Source organism: Notolepis coatsorum, assembly GCF_963971535.1.
Source record: "Notolepis coatsorum genome assembly, contig: SCAFFOLD_1910, whole genome shotgun sequence".
Classification (NCBI taxonomy): domain Eukaryota; kingdom Metazoa; phylum Chordata; class Actinopteri; order Aulopiformes; family Paralepididae; genus Notolepis; species Notolepis coatsorum.
This window is the reverse complement of record NW_028170136.1, coordinates 1-7,500: the sequence shown is the minus strand read 5'-3', so window position 1 is coordinate 7,500 and position 7,500 is coordinate 1. Positions and strand designations below refer to the sequence as shown.

Below are 7,500 nucleotides of genomic sequence, written 5' to 3'. Positions count from 1 at the left end.
TGTTTAAATAACCCTGGCTCCCGGGGTGAGAGGTTAAATATTCCATTACATTTACTAAATGGAATACGATTGAGAATGTTAGACCTTAGAACCCCGTTTTTTGCGCTCGTTTTAATTTTAGTTTGTTCGTTTTTTTGCTTAAATCTTTTTGCGTTCGTTTTTTTCGCGTTCGTATTCGTTTTAGTTCGTTTTAGTTTTAGTTCGTTCGTTTTTTTGCGTTCGTTTTCTTTCGTTCGTTTTTTTGAGTTCGTTTTTTGCGTTGGTTTTTTTGCGTTAGTTTTCATTTTTTTGCGTACATTTTTTTTTGTTCGTTTTTTTTCTTTCATTTTTTTTCTTTTATTTTTTTTCGTTTTCGTTTTAGTTCGTTAGTTTTTTTGTGACAGACTGTCTCTTCTGTTTCTCCCTCCACCCAGACGCTCCATTCACCTCCACACAGACCTTAGAGAGAGTCCAGGTATAGAGTAATGTTAGACCTTACAGAGAGTCCAGGTATAGAGTAATGTTAGACCTTACAGAGAGTCCAGGTATAGAGTAATGTTAGACCTTAGAGAGAGTCCAGGTATAGAGTAATGTTAGACCTTACAGAGAGTCCAGGTATAGAGTAATGTTAGACCTTAGAGAGAGTCCAGGTATAGAGTAATGTTAGACCTTACAGAGAGTCCAGGTATAGAGTAATGTTAGACCTTACAGAGAGTCCAGGTATAGAGTAATGTTAGACCTTACAGAGAGTCCAGGTATAGAGTAATGTTAGACCTTACAGAGAGTCCAGGTATAGAGTAATGTTAGACCTTACAGAGAGTCCAGGTATAGATTAATGTTAGACCTTACAGAGAGTCCAGGTATAGAGTAATGTTAGACCTTACAGAGAGTCCAGGTATAGAGTAATGTTAGACCTTACAGAGAGTCCAGGTATAGAGTAATGTTAGACCTTACAGAGAGTCCAGGTATAGAGTAATGTTAGACCTTAGAGAGAGTCCAGGTATAGAGTAATGTTAGACCTTACAGAGAGTCCAGGTATAGAGTAATGTTAGACCTTACAGAGAGTCCAGGTATAGAGTAATGTTAGACCTTACAGAGAGTCCAGGTATAGAGTAATGTTAGACCTTACAGAGAGTCCAGGTATAGAGTAATGTTAGACCTTACAGAGAGTCCAGGTATAGAGTAATGTTAGACCTTAGAGAGAGTCCAGGTATAGAGTAATGTTAGACCTTACAGAGAGTCCAGGTATAGAGTAATGTTAGACCTTACAGAGAGTCCAGGTATAGAGTAATGTTAGACCTTACAGAGAGTCCAGGTATAGAGTAATGTTAGACCTTACAGAGAGTCCAGGTATAGAGTAATGTTAGACCTTACAGAGAGTCCACGTATAGAGTAATGTTAGACCTTACAGAGAGTCCAGGTATAGAGTAATGTTAGACCTTACAGAGAGTCCAGGTATAGAGTAATGTTAGACCTTACAGAGAGTCCAGGTATAGAGTAATGTTAGACCTTACAGAGAGTCCAGGTATAGAGTAATGTTAGACCTTACAGAGAGTCCAGGTATAGAGTAATGTTAGACCTTACAGAGAGTCCAGGTATAGAGTAATGTTAGACCTTACAGAGAGTCCAGGTATAGAGTAATGTTAGACCTTACAGAGAGTCCAGGTATAGAGTAATGTTAGACCTTAGAGAGAGTCCAGGTATAGAGTAATGTTAGACCTTACAGAGAGTCCAGGTATAGAGTAATGTTAGACCTTACAGAGAGTCCAGGTATAGAGTAATGTTAGACCTTACAGAGAGTCCAGGTATAGAGTAATGTTAGACCTTACAGAGAGTCCAGGTATAGATTAATGTTAGACCTTACAGAGAGTCCAGGTATAGAGTAATGTTAGACCTTACAGAGAGTCCAGGTATATAGTAATGTTAGACCTTACAGAGAGTCCAGGTATAGAGTAATGTTAGACCTTACAGAGAGTCCAGGTATAGATTAATGTTAGACCTTACAGAGAGTCCAGGTATAGAGTAATGTTAGACCTTACAGAGAGTCCAGGTATAGAGTAATGTTAGACCTTACAGAGAGTCCAGGTATAGAGTAATGTTAGACCTTACAGAGAGTCCAGGTATAGAGTAATGTTAGACCTTAGAGAGAGTCCAGGTATAGAGTAATGTTAGACCTTACAGAGAGTCCAGGTATAGAGTAATGTTAGACCTTACAGAGAGTCCAGGTATAGAGTAATGTTAGACCTTACAGAGAGTCCAGGTATAGATTAATGTTAGACCTTAGAGAGAGTCCAGGTATAGAGTAATGTTAGACCTTACAGAGAGTCCTGGTATAGAGTAATGTTAGACCTTACAGAGAGTCCAGGTATAGAGTAATGTTAGACCTTACAGAGAGTCCAGGTATAGAGTAATGTTAGACCTTACAGAGAGTCCAGGTATAGAGTAATGTTAGACCTTACAGAGAGTCCAGGTATAGAGTAATGTTAGACCTTACAGAGAGTCCAGGTATAGAGTAATGTTAGACCTTACAGAGAGTCCAGGTATAGAGTAATGTTAGACCTTACAGAGAGTCCAGGTATAGAGTAATGTTAGACCTTACAGAGAGTCCAGGTATAGAGTAATGTTAGACCTTACAGAGAGTCCAGGTATAGAGTAATGTTAGACCTTACAGAGAGTCCAGGTATAGAGTAATGTTAGACCTTACAGAGAGTCCAGGTATAGATTAATGTTAGACCTTACAGAGAGTCCAGGTATAGAGTAATGTTATTTTTTTTCTTCCGTTCGTTTTCGTTTTAGTTCATTTTAGTTTTAGTTTGTTCGTTTTTTTGCGTTCGTTTTTTTGCGTTCGTTTTTTGCGTTCATTTTCGTTTTAGTTCGTTCGTTTTAGTTTGTTCGTTTTAGTTCGTTCGTTTTTTTGCCTTCGTTTTTTTGCGTTTGTTTTCGTTTAGTTCGTTTTCGTTTTAGTTCGTTCGTTTTTTGCATTCGTTTTTTGGCGTTCTTTTTTTCATTCTTTTTTTCTTCCGTTCGTTTTCGTTTTAGTTCGTTTTAGTTTTAGTTCGTTTGACTGGAAATTACAGTCCACCGCGCGGCAGGAAGAGGATCGTAGAGAGAGTCCAGGTATAGAGTAATGTTAGACCTTAGAGAGAGTCCAGGTATAGAGTAATGTTAGACCTTACAGAGAGTCCTGGTATAGAGTAATGTTAGACCTTACAGAGAGTCCTGGTATAGAGTAATGTTAGACCTTACAGAGAGTCCTGGTATAGAGTAATATTATGATTAGGTATAGGGTTATGTGTTAGGTTATGGTTATGGTTATTGGTAGGATTAGGGGCAGGTTACGGTGAGTTTGCACTGCAATTTGTAGGAAATCTCATGAAAAGTCGGCATTCACAACAGATCCAAAATGCACTGTGATTTTGTCTACAAAAACAACATAGAAACAGTAAAGTCAATCAATTAAACATTTTAAATAAATATAAACAACTGCACGACTGCGGTGAATTGGTTTGCTAGTATAGCTTTAAACTGACCAACTCAAACCCTGCATTGAGTTTGAAAGTACTTAGCAAAACAGTCCACGTGTCGGTCGGGGGGCATAGAAGCTAAAAGCAGATTTTCTTAATTCAGTGAAAACTCTTTACAGTCCAGTAATGAAGTGATGTATAGGCTGGAAGATCATCAGTAAGGGCTTTATACAGAAACAGATGCCAGTGCAAGTCATGTGTCTCTTCCAGGGAGGACCACCCAACCTTATCATACAGGACACAATGATGGGTGTCATAACTGTCACCAGTGATATATCTAAGGGCACAATGATATACAGAATCCATCAATCCAAAGGCTTTAGAGTGGAGACAGCAGCATGTCTAGAAACTACATTTAGATACAAGATACAAGAGTTTTATTTGTCACGGCATACAGGTATACAGTGAAATGCGGGGGGGGGGTCTTGCGGGGGGTCATTTCTTCCGGGCGTCGTAACAGCATGGGGGGGGGGAGGAGGAGGGGAGGTACTGTACAGGTATGGGCAGGGTAATAGTAGACATACATATAGGCAATAAAATTACATCTGAAAAATAAACAGTGGTGGTGAAGGAGGCCATTTCCACCCCACATTGCGGGGAGAAGCTTTGAGTGTCTAGAAAAGCGCTATATAATGTTTCAAGTTTCAAGTTCAAGTTTCTTTAATAGTTGTCATACAGAAGTACAGAATACTTTTATACAAAATGCTTCTTACTGTTACGCTCCAGAGACTGTGCTAGACGAGATAAGTATGAAATAAAATAGTATAGCATGTAAAATAGAAGTAAAAAATGATGTCACAGAGTTCAGTATAGACATATGTACAATGTTCGATGCAGAATAGACGTAACTGAGTTACCATATAATATACAATACTATGCAGTGTACTAATATACAATACTATATAGTGCAAAGCAGAAATGGGATGAGGTACAATTTAGGTACAATTTACAGTAGGTGTACGAGTTGTAGTGCAAATCCTTTACCAATAAATATAAAGTGTGTTTAGGTGATCTAAAGTGTGGAGAGTGGGTGCTGCAGTGTGTTGTTTGTTTAAAGTGAGTGTGTGCGTGTGGGTGTGTGTGCTGTGTGCATTTGATGGTTGTTGCATAGTGTAATAATGTAATGAATTATTATTATTAATATTAAACAATATAATTAACTCGGAATATAAAAATATGAGAACATAGTAACTTAGCTGTTTACAAAGATGTACCAGGATGTACTAATAACCAACCATCCTTTCATCTCTGTCACATGAACAGCCTGAGGCAGGATATAGAGTGGTGTATACTGACATCTCTCTCTCTCTCTCTCTCTCTCTCTCTCTCTCTCTCTCTCTCTCTCTCTCTCTCTCTCTCTCTCTCTCTCTCTCTCTCTCTCTCTCTCTCTCTCTCTCTCTCTCTCTCTCTCTCTCTCTCTCTCTCTCTCTCTCTAGTGATTTGTCCTGGAACAGACTGACCTTTGTGGAGCCTCATTCGTTCTCTGCTCTGCCTGCGCTGGCCAAACTGTGAGTAATAATAATAATAATAATAATAATAATAAACTTTATTTGTACAGCACCTTTCATACAAGAATTGCAGCTCAAAGTGCTTCACAGCAGAAAAAGGACATAAAGTGCAGACATATCAAATCACAGTTTTTCACATTAGGATCTAACATCCCAACATGCCACCTTGTTTATGTTTGTTTGATTCTATGGCAATAATAAAAAGGGTCAAATAGAATAGACAGGGTGAAATAGTGCAATAGTGCAGTGCAATAGAACATTTCTGAATGACTGTTCAACAGTTTAAAAACCGTCTTTACCTTCCCTGTTTGATATCCACAGTTTAAAACCCGACAGTCTTCCTTCCTGTTTGACCCACGTTGACCCTTTTGTTGGATTTCGGGTCCTCAGCCAGTAATCACCTCGTCACCTGTGGTTCCGTGACGTTCCTGCGTTGTGTTTATCTCTTACTCATCGTACTAGCCGATACACGATATCTTCCCCGTTGATGCATTCGTCTCAAAAGAATTAAAGACACACTGGAAACAGGATACCTTTCCGTGGAACGTCATGTTTCCCATAAACATACTCTGTACAAGATGGAAACCGTTCTGAAAAGTCTTTGACTGCTGTTGAATTCCTTATTCTAATGATCTCTCTCTCTCTATCAGCCCGGTGGTTGTCGCGGCCTTGTGTTATCCAAACGCCTTCCCTGTTAGCCGAAGCTAGCTCGCGGCAACCGGAGGGTGGGGGCTACGCGTCAGCTTCCCTTCCCCCACCCGTCTAGCCCCTGCTGTCTCTCTGTCTACGTGTCTACGCTTCGTTTCTTAGTCTGAGTCTAACCAGAAGAACTCACAGCTAATAACGTCTTTCCCCGAGCAACCGGTATGGCCATCCCCGTAGCCACGCCCCTTCTCTCGTTACTAAGTGACACGACGCCGTGGCAACAGCGCTCTTGTCACACCTCTGACACACTTTGTCTGTGGCTCCTCCCCGGTCTAACTTGAAAACACACACGAATGAAAGCTGCTGTTCCTCTATAGATCCGTCAGAGTAGATGCTGTCGTCTACAGATATTTACATTATGTACACATTGAAAAACAAGTGGATCTCACACTTTGACACCTCCCACTCGGGGCAAACCTCCCTCTCAGGGCAAACCTCCCTCTCAGGGCAAACCTCCCTCTCAGGGCAAACCTCCCTCTCAGGGCAAACCTCCCTCTCAGGGCAAACCTCCCTCTCAGGGCAAACCTCCCTCTCAGGACAAACCTCCCTCTCAGGGCAAACCTCCCTCTCAGGGCAAACCTCCCTCTCAGGGCAAACCTCCCTCTCAGGGCAAACCTCCCTCTCAGGGCAAACCTCTCTCTCAGGGCAAACCTCCCTCTCAGGGCAAACCTCCCACTCGGGGCAAACCTCCCTCTCAGGGCAAACCTCCCTCTCAGGGCAAACCTCCCACTCAGGGCAAACCTCCCACTCAGGGCAAACCTCCCACTCAGGGCAAACCTCCCTCTCAGGGCAAACCTCCCTCTCAGGGCACAGGTCCCTCTCTCAGGGTGCAGTTCTAGGCCTGGGTCTTACACAGTATTAAAACCTGACAGTCTTTCTTCCTGCTTGATACCCACCCAGTTCAATACCTGACAGTTTAGAACCTGTAATAAAAGGGTAAAATAGAATGGACAGAGTAAAATAGTGCAATAAAATAGTTCTGAATGACTGTTTAACAGTTTAAAGTTGTCTTTACCTTCCCTGTTTGATATCCACAGTTTTAGAACCCGACAGTCGTCCTTCCTGTTTGATACGAACTCTGACCCTGATACTTAACAATGTTCAGCCTTGTTGTTGTCACTGAGTCTAGGGTGTTACCATGTGGGTGAGTGGGTTAATCGAGGCGTCATAGCAGCATGGGGGGGGAGGTGGGGGTGGGGTGCAGGTATGCAGGGTAATAGTAGAAGACGTAAAAATATACAGTAGGCAATACAATTACAATAAAGATAAAAAATAAGCAGTGTAAACAATATAATTAACTCTGAATATAATATAATATAAGAAAAAAGCAAGTAAACAGTGTAATCAAAGGTGCAGATCAGTTATACGTCACAATAAATATGATCGATAACACTTAAGATCTGATTATATACAGTAAAGTATACAGTATACATACGGTACCCTAACTGGCGTGATGATATACATCACACGTTATACGTTGTGGTCCCGTGCAGGTGGTACGAGACAGACACTCGGATGTGGTGTGTAATAATGATATGACACACTTGCCAATAATATGAACTGATGTCGCTGTTGGCACTTTTGGAAAAATCCGTTCAAAACAAGATGCATTCGTTGCCTCTCTAGCCCCTCCCTCCATCTCTCTAGCCCTCCCTCCATCTCTCTCTCTCTGTCTCCGCAGCGACCTGTCGTCCAATCATCTGTCTTCCCTGCCTCTGGCCGGCCTCCAGTCTCTGACTCACCTCAGACTACCTGGCAACACACAGCTGATGGAGCTGATACCC

General features: G+C 41.4%; 1 long non-coding RNA gene across 1 annotated transcript in view; it reads left to right on the top strand.

The window, feature by feature from the left end:
- The window catches only part of LOC311248603, a 10,793-nt gene extending 3,318 nt beyond the window's left edge, over positions 1 to 7,475 (top strand). The window contains exons 3-4 of the long non-coding RNA XR_014620963.1: positions 4,940 to 5,011; positions 7,398 to 7,475. This is a non-coding gene — a long non-coding RNA (uncharacterized lncRNA). The remainder of the gene's footprint in view (positions 1 to 4,939; positions 5,012 to 7,397) is intronic.
- The last annotated feature ends 25 nt before the right edge of the window (positions 7,476 to 7,500 follow it).